Here is a 15734-nt window from a genome sequence, read left to right as displayed (position 1 = left end):
CGTTGCCGGCTCGAATTTGGGGTACTGTGGACACAATTCGATGGTATTGGCCTCCGGGAGCTATCCCAGAGTGCTCCATTATGACCGCTCTGGACAGCACTCTCAACTCAGATGCACTGGCCAGGTAGACAGGAAAAGAACCGCGAACTTTTGAATCTCATTTCCTGTTTGGCCAGCGTGGCAAGCTGCAGGTGACCATGCAGAGCTCATCAGCACAGGTGACCATGATAGAGTCAAAGAGCTCCAGCATGGACCGAACGGGAGGTACGGGATCTGATCGCTGTTTGGGGAGAGGAATCCGTGCTATCAGAACTCCGTTCCAGTTTTCGAAATGCCAAAACCTTTGTGAAAATCTCCCAGGGCATGAAGGACAGAGGCCATAACAGGGACCCGAAGCAGTGCCGCGTGAAACTGAAGGAGCTGAAGCAAGCCTACCAGAAAACCTGAGAGGCGAACAGCCGCTCTGGGTCAGAGCCCCAAACATGCCGCTTCTATGATGAGCTGCATGCCATTTTAGGGGGTTCAGCCACCACTACCCCAGCCGTGTTGTTTGACTCCTTCAATGGAGATGGAGGCAATACGGAAGCAGGTTTTGGGGACGAAGAAGATGATGAGGAGGAGGAGGTTGTAGATAGCTCACAGCAAGCAAGCGGAGAAACCGGTTTTCCCGACAGCCAGGAACTGTTTCTCACCCTAGACCTGGAGCCAGTACCCCCCGAACCCACCCAAGGCTGCCTCCTGGACCCAGCAGGCGGAGAAGGGACCTCTGGTGAGTGTACCTTTTAAAATACTATACATGGTTTAAAAGCAAGCATGTGAAAGGATTACTTTGCCCTGGCATTTGCGGTTCTCCTACATGTAGTCCTAAAGCCTTTGCAAAAGGTTTCTGGGGAGGGCAGCCTTATTGCGTCCTTCATGGTAGGACACTTTACCACTCCAGGCCAGTAACACGTACTCGGGAATCATTGTAGAGCAAAGCATTGCAGTGTATGTTTGCTGGCATTCAAACAACATCCGTTCTTTATCTCTCTGTGTTATCCTCAGGAGAGTGAGATATAATTCATGGTCACCTGGTTGAAATAGAGTGCTTTTCTTCAGGGGACACTCAGAGGTGCCCATTCCTGCTGGGCTGTTTGCCTGTGGCTAAACAGAAATGTTCCCCGCTATTAGCCACAGGGAGGGGGGAAGGTTGAGGGGGTAGTCACGCGGTGGGAGCTGGCAAAATGCGACCTTGTAACGAAAGCACATGTGCTATGTATGTAATGTTAACAGCAAGGTTTACCCTGAAAGAGTGTAGCCACTGTTTTATAAAATGTGTCTTTCTAAATACCGCTGTCCCTTTTTTTTTCTCCACCAGCTGCATGTGTTTCAATGATCACAGGATCTTCTCCTTCCCAGAGGCTAGTGAAGCTTAGAAAGAAAAAAAAACGCACTCGCGATGAAATGTTCTCCGAGCTCATGCTGTCCTCCCACACTGACAGAGCACAGACGAATGCGTGGAGGCAAATAATGTCAGAGTGCAGGAAAGCACAAAATGACCGGGAGGAGAGGTGGCGGGCTGAAGAGAGTAAGTGGTGGGCTGAAGACAGGGCTGAAGCTCAAATGTGGCGGCAGCGTGATGAGAGGAGGCAGGATTCAATGCTGAGGCTGCTGCAGGACCAAACCAGTATGCTCCAGTGTATGGTTGAGGTGCAGCAAAGGCAGCTGGAGCACAGACTGCCACTGCAGCCCCTCTGTAACCAACCGCCCTCCTCCCCAAGTTCCATAGCCTCCACACCCAGACGCCCAAGAACGCGGTGGGGGGGCCTCCGGCCAACCAGCCACTCCACCACAGAGGATTGCCCAAAAAAAAGAAGGCTGTCATTCAATAAATTTTAAAGTTGTAAACTTTTAAAGTGCTGTGCTTAAAGTGCTGTGTGGCATTTTCCTTCCCTCCTCCACCACCCCTCCTGGGCTACCTTGGTAGTCATCCCCCTATTTGTGTGATGAATGAATAAAGAATGCATGAATGTGAAGCAACAATGACTTTATTGCCTCTGCAAGCGGTGATTGAAGGGAGGAGGGGCGGGTGGTTAGCTTACAGGGAAGTAGAGTGAACCAAGGGGCGGGGGGTTTCAGCAAGGAGAAACAAACAGAACTTTCACACCGTAGCCTGGCCAGTCATGAAACTGGTTTTCAAAGCTTCTCTGATGCGTACCGCGCCCTCCTGTGCTCTTCTAACCACCCTGGTGTCTGGCTGCGCGTAACCAGCAGCCAGGCGATTTGCCTCAACCTCCCACCCCGCCATAAACATCTCCCCCTTACTCTCACAGATATTGTGGAGCACACAGCAAGCAGTAATAACAGTGGGAATATTGGTTTCGCTGAGGTCTAAGCGAGTCAGTAAACTGCGCCAGCGCGCCTTTAAACGTCCAAATGCACATTCTACCACCATTCTGCACTTGCTCAGCCTGTAGTTGAACAGCTCCTGACTACTGTCCAGGCTGCCTGTGTACGGCTTCATGAGCCATGGCATTAAGGGGTAGGCTGGGTCCCCAAGGATACATATAGGCATTTCAACATCCCCAACAGTTATTTTCCGGTCTGGGAATAAAGTCCCTTCCTGCAGCTTTTGAAAGTTCAGACCAGAGTTCCTGAAGATGCGAGCATCATGCACCTTTCCCGGCCATCCCACGTTGATGTTGGTGAAACGTCCCTTGGGATCCACCAGAGCTTGCAGCACTATCAAAAAGTACCCCTTGCGGTTTATGTACTCGGCGGCTTGGTGCTCCAGTGCCAAGATAGGAATATGGGTTCCGTCTATAGCCCCACCACAGTTAGGGAATCCCATTGCAGCAAAGCCATCCACTATGACCTGCACATTTCCCAGGGTCACTACCCTTGATATCAGCAGATCTTTGATTGCGTGGGCTACTTGCATCACAGCAGCCCCCACAGTAGATTTGCCCACTCCAAATTGATTCCCAACTGACCGGTAGCTGTCTGGCGTTGCAAGCTTCCACAGGGATATCGCCACTCGCTTCTCAACTGTGAGGGCTGCTCTCATCTTGGTATTCATGCGCCTCAGGGCAGGGGAAAGCAAGTCACAAAGTACCATGAAAGTGCCCTTACGCATGCGAAAGTTTCGCAGCCACTGGGAATCGTCCCAGACCTGCAACACTATGCGGTCCCACCAGTCTGTGCTTGTTTCCCAAGCCCAGAATCGGCGTTCCACAGCATGAACCTGCCCCATTAGCACCATGATGCATGCATTGGCAGGGCCCATGCTTTCAGAGAAATCTGTGTCCATGTCCTGATCACTCACGTGACCGCGCTGACGTCGCCTCCTCGCCCGGTATCGCTTTGCCAGGTTCTGGTGCTGCATATACTGCTGGATAATGCGTGTGGTGTTTAATGTGCTCCTAATTGGCAAAGTGAGCTGAGCGGCTTCCATGCTTGCCTTGGTATGGCGTCCGCACAGAAAAAAGGCGCGGAACGATTGTCTGCCGTTGCTCTGACGTAGGGAGGGGCGACTGACGACACGGCTTACAGGGTTGGCTTCAGGGAGCTTGATTGTCTTTACATTAAGGAGTATTTCAGGCAGGACTTCACGGAGGGTTCCAATAAGAAATGGTGCAGCTAAGTTATCGTTCTTATTGGAACAAGGAGGTTAGCCTGGCCTCTGATTGATACATGGCTAGATTTACCTCGCTGCACCTTCTCTGTGAGTGACTGCAGTGTGACCTAGAGGAATGAGTCCCCTAGACAGTGGAGGAGGCAAATGAGTACAAAACAAATCTGGTCTATTTCTTGTTTTGATCCACTCCATCTATCTTTTACATCTTTGGCTGGCAGCAGACGGTGCAGAAGGACTGCATGCCATCCTCATCTCTTGCCTGCCTGGCAGAAGATGGTACAATACGACTACTAGCAATCCTCATCTCTTGCCTGCCTGGCAGAAGATGGTACAGTACGACTGCTAGCAGTCCGTATCGCCTGCCCGCTCACCATAAGACGGTTCAATAGGACTGACTGCAGGACTAAAGAGAATGACCCTGGTCAAGTCACTCCAAATTTAGTCCCTGCGCCCATGTCTGCCCAGGCGCTCCCAGCCGACGTGGCCAGGAGCACCTCGGACACGACGAGGACGACTACCAATCGTATTGCACCGCCTGCTGCCAGAAGGCAATGGGTTGCTGCTACTGTGCAGCAAAGCCGTACCGCGTCTGCCAGCACCCAGGAGACATAGGGTGACGGTTACCTGAGCGGGCTCCATGCTTGCCGTGGTATGGCGTCTGCACAGGTAACTCAGGAAAAAAGGCGCGAAACGATTGTCTGCCCTTGCTTTCACGGAGGGAGGGAGGGAACGGGGGCCTGACGATATGTACCCAGAACCACCCGCGACAATGTTTTAGCCCCATCAGGCATTGGGATCTCAACCCAGAATTCCAATGGGCAGCGGAGACTGCGGGAACTGTGGGATAGCTACCCACAGTGCAACGCTCCGGAAGTCGACTCTAGCCTCGGTACTGTGGAAGCGCTCCACCGAGTTAATGCACTTAATGCACTTAGAGCATTTTCTGTGGGGACACACACACTCGAATATATAAAACCGATTTCTAAAAAACCGACTTCTATAAATTCAACCTTATTCCGTAGTGTAGACATACCCTGGTGTCAATTGGGAAATAGTGAAGTATCTCAGCTACTATAAAATGTTGAAATCACTAGTCAGGAAGACTTGATTTAATCATGGATTTCTACATAAAAGTGCATTTTTGTTGGTTGTTATAACCTTAATACATATTCTTCACAACTCAGAGATAGATGTAGGTTTCATTTTTAGAAGGTACACACTATACATTTTTAAGTGATTTATTTTGAAAATTTTTCAGATTAGTTTTACAGCTATATCACAAAATGAATGATTGTTTGGTCATTTCATTTACCAAAGGTAATTGAAGCAGATATTTATGAAGTCATGGGGAGGTGAACTATCTCCAATTCAACAGGTTAATCATTAATATTTGGAGGATTTTCTTGCCATGCTGTATTAGGAGGAGAACATCACCAGACAGACATTTAAATTGTTTTAGTTTAAACAACAACGTTCTGTATTCTGGATTTTCTTCAACAGCAAGTATATAATAATTTAACAAAACAAGCATATGAAATTTGAATTTAGTTAAATATTCAAGTTTTTTAAAATCAGGTTTGTTTTTGTTAAAATTGTTTTAACTAAAGTAGTTAAATGAAATATTTTAAAAAAATTAAATTGACTAAGTCAGCCAGGTCAAAATGAGAAACTTAAAATATTGGCTTCTGCAGCTAACTCAGTCGTCTTCATTGTCATTTTCCTGTTTGTTCATAATCTGGAAAAGAAAAACAAGCTTTCCTGCTTTTTCAGGTCCCAGACAATTTCTCAGTTTGGGATAAATTAGTCCAAAGGAAGAAAATATTCTTTCTACGCCGGCAGAAGAAGCTACTGTTGTTAAAAGTGAGATCATCACTTCAACAGTCTCTGAATCCAAGTGCTTAAGTGACTTCCACCAGTTCACTGGTGTCACTTTCTTTAAAACATCGTCAGCAAACGTATATTTCTTGAATGGTTCTTATTCCCCAACTGGGTCTCTTTTACAGCCTGCTGCCATTATTGGTTTCCCCTTTTAGTAAGAGAATGGTATGGTAGATCTCAAATCAATGAAGGTTACACTCAGAAAGACCTCAAGACTTTGGAATATGCTGCTCAAACCGTTTCACTTTCGTTTCTAATGCCTGTCCCACCCTTCTCACATTTATCTCCAGATTTCTTCTTCTTGTCCAGATCTATTGCACCCCCAACAATCTTCTATTCATTGAACTTTTTGAAACTTTTCACTTGTAGAGAGAGGTAAGGGATTGACTCTGTGTATACAAATGTGCAGAGAGACAAAAGGGTTGAGGTCTGTTATTTATCACTTCTATATATTTATTTTTAAAAAAATTGCTGTTAACAAGCATGTTATCTCTGGAGACACAAATCCACGGTTTGAGAACTGCAAAACTAAGCACCTCTGATGGTATCGTCTAGACTGAGCACTGAGTCCCATTGGGTAGATAGAAAGATTAACCTAAATAATCTATACAGAAGCCCCTGGAACCCCATGAGACTGGGTCCCTAATCCATGAACTATTGGAATTCATTTCTAAAACAGAACATGAATACATTTGTCTCATACTATAGAATTAGAATTTATAATCCCTGTTCCATGATGAGATATCTTTGAGCTATAATGTATCTTAATTAAAACTATCTTTAGATAGGTTTTTTCCCTCAAAAAGCATTTTACCAAAAAAATGCTATTTAAATTAAAAAAATCCAATTTATTTATTTATTTTTTAAATCGTTGATTTTTATCCATCCTGGCAGTCTGCTGGGAATAATACAGTGAATGCAGAGAACTGTGCAGCCTGGAAACACAACAGAACCTCAGAGTTACGAACACCAGAGTTACAAACTGATCAGTCAACCGCACATCTCTTTTGGAACCGGAAGTACACAATCAGGCAGCAGCAGCAGACAAAAAAAAAAAAAAAAAAAAGAAGTAAACATAGTACAGTACTGTGTTAAATATAAACTTTGAGTCAGCAGTGTGCCCTTGTTGCCAAGAAGGCCAATGGCATTTTGGGATGTATAAAGTAGGGGCATAGCGAGCAGATCGAGGGACGTGATCGTTCCCCTCTATTCGACATTGGTGAGGCCTCATCTGGAGTACTGTGTCCAGTTTTGGGCCCCACACTTCAAGAAGGATGTGGATAAATTGGAGAGAGTCCAGCGAAGGGCAACAAAAATGATTAGGGGACTGGAACACATGAGTTATGAGGAGAGGCTGAGGGAGCTGGGATTGTTTAGCCTGCAGAAGAGAAGAATGAGGGGGGATTTGATAGCTGCTTTCAACTACCTGAAAGGGGGTTCCAAAGAGGATGGCTCTAGACTGTTCTCAATTGTAGCAGATGACAGAACGAGGAGTAATGGTCTCAAGTTGCAGTGGGGGAGGTTTAGATTGGATATTAGGAAAAACTTTTTCACTAAGAGGGTGGTGAAACACTGGAATGCGTTACCTAGGGAGGTGGTAGAATCTCCTTCCTTAGAGGTTTTTAAGGTCAGGCTTGACAGAGCCCTGGCTGGGATGATTTAACTGGGAATTGGTCCTGCTTTGAGCAGGGGGTTGGACTAGATGACCTTCTGGGGTCCCTTCCAACCCTGATATTCTATGATTCTATGATACTAAAAAACAAAGGGGAGGTTTAAAAAAAGATATGACAAGGTAAGGAAAGATGTTTCTGTGCTTGTTTCAATTAAATGAAGATTGTTAAAAGCTGTATAGTAAAGCTTAAAAGTTGTATTAAGCCAATGTTCAGTTGTAAGAACCACCATTACGCTTTGTTCAGAGTAAAAACAGTTCAGACCTATGAACAACCTCCATTCCCAAGGTGTTTGGAACGGAGGTTCTTTGTGTGTGTGTGTATATCTATTTATCTATCTACCTACCTACTGTATTTTCCACTGCATGCATCCGATGAAGTGGGTTTTAGCCCACTAAAGCTTAGGCTCAAATAAATTTGTTAGTCTCTAAGGTGCCACTAGTACTCCTCGTTCTTTTTGCTGATACAGACTAACACGGCTGCCACTCTGAAACCTGAGGTTCTACTGTACCCTGTTCAGAAGGGAGAGAGACATGGGTCTCCATTCAAAAAAGGCCATGGCTAAGGAACTGGATGAGGTCCCTGAGAGTGGGTACCCTTGCTGGACCACTGAGAGGAGGTACAAGTGCATTTGTCCTGAACTGCGACAAGAACCATGGTGACTAATTTTTTGTACATCAGTATGCAAATTTAGGTCTTCATATCAGCTCTGACTGGCAGGAACAGCAGCCTCCATCAGCTACCACCACTGAAACTTTCTGCCTGTATTTTACATTTATCTGGATTCAAAGTTTATGTTTTAGTAAGTAAACATCATAGACTGGCTGTCTGAAAATGGACTGCTGCCATTACAGGGCTTCCTAACAAGGCCAGGACATGGAGGACATTATGGAGAGTCAGAAGACCTGAAGCAAACCCTTAAGAATTCCACACATATGAGCCCTCCAAATCCTCTTGTCTGGGGGGCAGCTTGGGGGCGCTCCTCCAAATATATGCACACATAGTATCTTTGTGGGGAGATTTGGGACAACTCTTAAAGTAGAAAATCACTGTTTTTCCTTTTTAAAAAGAGGTATTGGTTACTTGCTGAGAGACAGCAATATAGTGAGATACAAACAGGAATAAATAAAAGGAAACAATTTAGCATCAACATAATGAAGTCTAATACATGTACTCACATTTGCCTCTGTTACAAAGAATGAAAAAGTTTCTCATATCCCGTTCCTCTATATTGTCTTTGTAGAATCTTTTTATATAATTTTGACAGTTATCAATGTTTATTTTTAAGCTTTTTTATTTGTATCTATTTATAGTTTTACAGGTGCGTAAAACTACAGGGAAGTCAGGCAATAATTATGACAGTAGATGTTGAGACTCAAAGTTACAGCTTTATAAGCTTTAAAACCCAAATTGTCAATATCACATGACAAAACATACAAAATAAATATCCTTAAACTCTAATAAGTTCAAGCAGCATTTTTCTTACTTTGCCTATCTGTAAATTTTGATTATCCATGTAAATATTTTTCATCAGTTTGTGTGTATACAATGAAATCAACATTTACTGATAAAAATCTAATCCTTCCAAGCATAAGTCTATATAGCAGATTGAGTAAAGTGGACATGACTTTTACAGCTGTGTACAGCATGACAATGTCCCTATGCTGGTGTACGTGAAAAATACCAGGATATGTCAGCCAACTCAATCTCTAAAGGAATAAATAATGAAAAATTGGGAAATTGAGAATTCCACATCCAAATTGTAAAGTTTCTCCCCACCCTGTGGACCTGGTGAGCTCCACAGGAAGGAACTCTGGTTCCTGCAAATCATAAGATATCTAGACAGAAGGAGAGAGAGAGAAAAGACGGCTGGAGAAATATCAGGGAGACTTACTGAAATCTTACAGAATGGAGAACTCCCAGTGCCCCTTATAAGTTTAATGGCTGCCCCACTTCCCAACACTTAGGCATTTCCGAGACAAATAACCCTTTTTTGGCTCTTTAGAGTTCCAGGAGCCAGTTTTGGAACATCAAAGAGAAGATTGTCTAATTGCTCACAGTTCCAAGCCTCTTTCAGCCAGCCCTCAGCCTCAAAAGTTCTCTTCAGGCTATTCTCAGGGCTACATTCCCAATTCTTATTCAGGCTGTGCCCTTAGCTTTCTGCTCTCTCTCACTTCTTTCATGGAGAGAAAGAAACAGACAAACACTCACACACTCGCCCTCACAAAACAATATCCAGCCAAACCCCTCTGCCCACATGCACCTTTGTTTCAACTATTTGGTTTCATAAAGAAGCTTGTTTCTTCCTTTTATCAATAAAGGGCAGCTGTTAAACCCACCAGTTTTGATGAGGTTTACCTAACCCATAACACTATTTAAGTTAGGGGAAGCTAAGATGGACTTTAAAACGCATGGGACTGGGGAATGCCACAAACCTTGTAAGGTTCACAAGGGGCACTACGTTGAGCTTCCTAAAGCTTGAAGTGGCTGGAGTTTGCGAGGCTCTGACAAGCCTAAGGCTCACAAGGGGTAGAGGCTGATGGATGTCAGGGAGCTGAGGAGCCTTCTAAGGCTAGCGGGGAGAGAAAGGTGTTGGGGGTGAAGAAAGGGAACCCTTACTTACCAGGAAAACTTACATGAGGCCCAGAAAGCAGTAGGAGACAACAGGGGAAGCAAGGAAGGGTTCTTCACTCACTCCAATTCCCTACATGGGACCTAGGGATTAGTAGGAAGGCTATGGAGGTTCTTCTCCCCAATCCTGCTGATGCCCGAGCCTCCTACCAGCTATATTTTCTGCCTTCTTGTGGACTTTGGGAGAAGAGTACCAGTCCCTTGGATATTTGCATCAAAACTTCCCTCCAAGATAAGGTGGGTGGACTGTGAGGTTAGCAGCAGACTTATCCCTGAGGGGGAATCTCATGGAGATGGTTGCTGTGTGCTGTTGCGCAAAGTGCATTATAAAGGTGTCTCAGGAGCAGGGCCGGCTCCAGCTTTTTTGCCGCCCCAAGCAGCGAAGAAGAAAAAAAAGAAAAACCTGATTGAGCCGCCGCCGAAGTGCCGTGGAAAAGGAAGAGAGGGAATGAAGGACTTGCCACCGAAGACCCAGACGTGCTGCCCCTTTCTATTGGCCGCCCCAGGCACCTGCTTCCTTCGCAGGTGCCTGGAGCCGTCCCTGCACAGGAGTCTTATGAAACTGCATAAAATCTTAGTATTCTGCACTTTCACTCGACCCATGCTGGCATCATTGCGAATGCATCACTTGCAAACAGATAGCTCAATTTTTCTCTGCTATTTGAAGGACTTTGCAGAGAGGTGAGAGGATGGAAAGGAAGATATAAATACAGAAAGAATGGGTGTCCTAGTAGTCTAGTGTGGAGCAAATCCAGCAACATTCCCCTAATGCAAAGGTTGAAACAAAAGAAATACATCACAGTCTAGTATCTCCTATGGCTGACTAAAGGGACAAGGTTGAACTCCAAAGCAAGTTGTGACCAGCAAACCCTCCATCCCTTGCCTTTTGGTGAAGGGGAGCGTGATCATAATTCAGGACACGGGTGTTTAGCAGTAAAGGATAAGAGGGAAAGATGGGAACAAAAGAAGGAATAGGGGAGAGAAATGCATAAGTGAGGAAGCAAGCTTCACAGAAAAATGAATGAGAAAGACTAGGCCAAATAAGTAAAAATAGCAAAAATGTAAACTGGTAAAAATACAGGGAAACAAACAAAGATCAGATCCTAAATGGATATCAGTTTAACTCCAACTACAATAAATTAACTCCAGCTGATGATCTTGTCCCACAAATTCTAAGAATGAATGAGAGAAACAGCTTAAATTTAGCATGGTTTGTTTTTGTGATTATGAATTGGATTGGTGGCCAGAAGAAATTCTGGAGTAACTACACTATGGGAGAGAGATCTAAAGGCAGTTAGAAAAGTGCATGCACAGCCACAGGGCTGCCAAAACATGGAATACACACTCCTGCCAAAAGCTGCTGCTGGTGGGGGCAGGGGAGTACATGATTCTGTGAAATTCACAATGCCTGACATGAAATAGTTTGAGAGACCAGCAAATCCAGTGAGGTGAGATTGGACAGAGCACCATGCCCTCTCCCCTGTACTTTTAGGATTGCCAACTTTCTAACTGCAGAAAACTGAACACCCTTGCGCGTGCCTGCTGCCCCAAGGCCCCGCCCCACCCCTTCTCTGAGGCCCCGCCCCTGCTCACTCCATTCCCCCTCCCTCCGTCGCGCACTCTCCCCCACCCTCACTTGCACATCTTCTCTAGGCTGGGGCTCTAGGTTGAGGTGCAGGCTCCGGCTGGGGGTGCAGCCAGAAATGAGCGGTTCAGGATGTGGGAGGGAGATCTGGGCTGGAGCAGGGGGTTGGAGTGAGAGAGGGGGTAAGGGCTCCGGCTGGGGGTGCAGAGTGTGGGATGAGGGGTTTGGACTGCAGGACGGGGTTACAGGCTGGGGGGTGGGGCCAAGGGGTTTGGAGTGTGGGAGGGGGCTCCGGGCTGAGGAAAGGGGTAGGGGCCAGAAATGAGGGGTTCAGGGTGCAGGAGGGAGCTCTAGGGTGGGGCAGGGGTACGGGAGTGGGTGCGTGCTCTGGCTGGGGGTGCAGGCTCTGGGGTAGGGTTGGGGATGAGGGGTAGGGGCTCCAAGGGGTTTGGGGTGCAGCAGGGGGCTCCAGGCTGAGGCAGGGGGTTGAGGTGTGGGCAAGTATGGACACTGGGCTGGGGGTGTGGGCTCCAGGTTGGGGCCAAAAATGAGGGATTCAGGGTGCAGAATGGGGTAAGTGCTCCAGCTGGGGGTGCAGGCTCTGGGGTAGGGCTGGGATGCAGGAGGGAGCTCTGGGCAGGGGCTGAGGGGTTCAGAGTGTGGGTGGGGGCTCCGGGATGGGGCAGGGGGTTGGGGCGTGGGAGGAGGTGCGGGCTGCAAGAGGGAGTTTGGGTAGGGGAAGGAGCTCAGGGCTGGGGCAGGGGGTCGGGGTCCAGGAAGGGGTGAGGGATGCAGGCTCCATGTGGTGCTTACCTCAGGGAGCTCCCAGAAAGCAGCCAGCATGCCCCTCAAGCTCCTAGGGGAAGGGACAGCCAGGAGGCTTTGTGCACTGCCCCTGCCCGCAGGCCCTGCTCCCAGCCAATGGAAGCTGCAGAGCCAGCGCTCGGGGAAGGGGTAGCAAGCAAAGCCCCTGTGGCCGCCCCTACGCATAGGAGCCAAAGGGACATGCCAACCACTTCCCAGAAGCCGTGAGGGGAGCCTGCCAACCTCGCACCAACCGGACTTTTAACAGCCTGGTCAGCGGTGCAGACTGGAACCGCCAGGGTCCCTTTTCGACTGGGTATTCTGGTCGAAAACCGGACACCTGGCAACTCTATTTTTAATCCCAACACATGGAAGAGACCCTAGAGTGAAGCAGCATGAAAACAGATGACAAATTCTTCAGTTTCTACAGTAATAATTTCCTTAAATAGTTTATTTATGGAGACACTAACAGCAAAGAGGATAGGTCTGAGAAGCTAGATCCTGAGATACCACCATAACCCCTGTAAATAAAGAGCCTCTAGATCACAGCAACACTAAAATGGTTTGTGTGTTCCCTGCTTATACAGTAATATAAACCACTTATTTATCAGCAGAAAGAGCAAAGGGATAAGGAAAAGCAGCAATTGAGATTCAGAGATCCATTATTTATACTCTGTGTGCACAATTTAAGGGTCTGGAATATGTTGGAAAGTATTTCTCTATATTTTTTAAAAATATGGCTAGCATGTGCTTGTGTGGGCTTTGTAAATCCTTGTATATGTTTTATGCTGGGTAATATGGACACGGTTTGCATCTTGGTTCTGTTGTACGTATTTTGATAGGTTTTATATTAGAGAGAGAGAGTGTGCACACATGCACGCAGACACACACTTGGGAGGGGGATTCAAACATTTATACCCCACACACAAAATGTGATTAAGCTAGAATTAAAATAGCTTAAAAACAGCCAACTCTTAAAACCAGGAAATTCTAAGGCCTCGTCTACAGTACGCAGTTATTTCAGAATTAGCTGAGTTACCTCGAAATAAAACTAGTTCCGTCCACAAGACCAAACCAGTTTTTTTATTTAAAGGGCTCTTTACTCCAATTTCTGTACTCCACCTCAGCGAGTAGCACTAAAATCGAGATCGCAGTTCCGGGTTACAGGTACTGTGGATGCAATTCAACGATACTGGCCTCCGGGAGCTATCGCAGAATGCTCCCTTGTGACCACTCTGGACAACACTCTGAACTCCAATGCACTAGCCAGGTAGGCAGTAAAAGCCCAGGGAACTTTTGAATTTCCTGTTTGGTCACCATCAGCACAGCCGACCATGCAGAGTCCACCATCTCAAGAGACCACGCAGTCCCGGATTCACAGACGAGCTCCAGCATGGTCCGAACGAGAGGTACTGGATCTCATTGCATGTTGGGGAGACCAATCTGTTATGGCAGAACTATGTTCCAAAAAAAAAAAAAAAGGAACGCAAATACGTCCGCTAAAGTCTCCAGGGCCATGACAGAAAGAGGCTACTCCAGGGACACAGAACAGTGTCGTACAAAAATCAAGGAGCTCAGGCAAGCATACCAAAAAGCCAGGGAGGCGAACAGGCACTCTGGGTCACAAGCCCCATACATGCCACTTCTACTGTGAGCTGCATGCAATTATGGGGGGTGACAACACCACTACCCCACCACTGTTCGTGGATACCTGCAAGGGGGGAGTATCACGGAGCATGGAGGAGGAGTTTTTGGAGGAGGAGGAAGAGGAGGACAGTGCACAGGCGGCAAGTGGGGAATCTGTTTCCCCCCCAGCCAGGAACTATTAACGCTGGAGCCAATAGCCTCCCCCTACTCCCAAAGCATGCTCCTAGACCATGACCCTGGAGAAGGCACTTCTGGTGAGTAAGAGCTTGATCAGAGCCACGTGGTGGGGAGAAACCTAGCCACACTGGGCTGTTCGCGTTTAGCTTAAAGGGCTCATCCCTGCTCAGAGCCTCATTGGAGCCCCACGGTGTGCGTGTGTGTGGCTGGGTGGGGGGGGTGGGGAGAATGATGTTGTGTGAAGCGATCATCCCAGGCTGCCTGCAAGCTGAATTCTGTTGCTTGGCCGCATGTGATGGCTTACTCACACCAAAGTGGCAGGCACTTCAGTATAAGAGGCAAAATGAGACCTTGTACAGAAAGAATATGTGCCGTGTACTATGAATTGCCTTTTTCACTGAGAAACAGTGTCCCCTTTGTTCTCTAAAATGTATCTTTTAAAATACTACCCCCTCCCTTTTTCTCCTCCTGCAGCATGTGCAAATGTTTCAATGCGGCCCCTATCTACTCCGTCCCAGAGGCTGGTCCAGATTAGAAGGTGGAAAAAACGAACTCGGGATGACATGTTTGCCAAGCTCATGCAGTCCTCCCACACTGATAGGGCCCAGTTGATGTGTGGAGGCAAACAATTGTGGAGTCACGTAAAGCGTTACATGAATACGAAGAGAGGAGGGACATGCGCGATGAGAGCAAGCAGGATGCTATGGTCAAGCTCATGGGGGAGCAAACTGACATGCTCCGCTGTATGGTGGATCTAATGCGGGAAAGGCAGCAATACCACAGACTGCCGCTGCAGCCCCTGAATAACCGCCCTCCCTCCTCCCCAAGTTCCATAGCCTCCTCACCCAAACACCCAAGAACATGGGGTGGAAGGGAGGCTACAGGGACCCACACAGTCAACCCCAGAGGATTGCACAAGCAGCAGAAAGCTGGCATATCCTAAATTTTGATTTGGTTTCTGGACTTGCCCTTCCCTCCTCCTCCACCTCCCTAACCCAATACTCCCCCTCCCCCATCTAGCTTCTGATTTCTCTCAATGTTTTGTGCAACAAATAATAAAGAACAGTTTTTAAACAATTGTGACTTTATTTCCGATAGATCGATAGTAACTAAGAGAAGCAAACAACTCTCACACCATACCCTGGCCAATCATGAAACTGGCTTTCAAAGCTTCTCTGATGTGCAGCACGCCCTGCTGCGCTCTTCTAATCGCCCTGTTGTCTGGCTGTGCGAAACTGGCCACCAGGCGAGTTGCCTCAACCTCCCACCCGCCATAAACGTCTCCCCCTTACTCTTGCAGATATTGTGGAGCACACAACAAGCAGCAATTACAGTTGGAATATTGGTTGTGCTGAGATCTAACCGAGTCAGTAAACTGCGCCAGCGCGCTTTCAAACGTCCAAACGCACATTCTACCACTATTCTGCACTTGCTCAGCCTATAGTTGAACTGCTCCTTACTACTGTCCAGGGTGCCTGTGTACGGCTTCATGAGTCATGGCATTAAGGGGTAGGCTGGGTCCTCAAGGATAACTATAGGCATTTCAACATCCCCAACAGAAATTTTCTGGTCTCAGAAGTAAGTTCCTTCCTGCAGCTGTTCAAACAGACCAGAGTTCCTGAAGATGCGAGCGTCATGCACCTTTCCCGACCATCCCAAGTTGATATTGGTGAAACGTCCCTTGTGATCCACCAGTGCTTGCAGCATCATGGAAAAGTACCCCTTG

The 15734-nt window shown here is 47.0% G+C and overlaps 1 protein-coding gene and 1 long non-coding RNA gene across 13 annotated transcripts in view; one reads left to right on the top strand and one right to left on the bottom strand.

The window, feature by feature from the left end:
* Positions 1-15734, bottom strand: part of MYO9A (myosin IXA) — a 469743-nt gene that overhangs the window by 352385 nt on the left and 101624 nt on the right. The gene's annotated exons all lie outside the window — the stretch shown is intronic.
* On the top strand, positions 254-1895 carry LOC142073362 (uncharacterized). The gene is made up of 2 exons (XR_012670192.1): positions 254-769; positions 1358-1895. It is a non-coding gene; the product is annotated as an uncharacterized LOC142073362 (long non-coding RNA).

Source organism: Caretta caretta, chromosome 10 (genome assembly GCF_965140235.1).
Source record: "Caretta caretta isolate rCarCar2 chromosome 10, rCarCar1.hap1, whole genome shotgun sequence".
NCBI lineage: Eukaryota > Metazoa > Chordata > Testudines > Cheloniidae > Caretta > Caretta caretta.
Note: the sequence above shows the minus strand (reverse complement) of the source record. Positions and strands in the feature narration are given on the sequence as shown.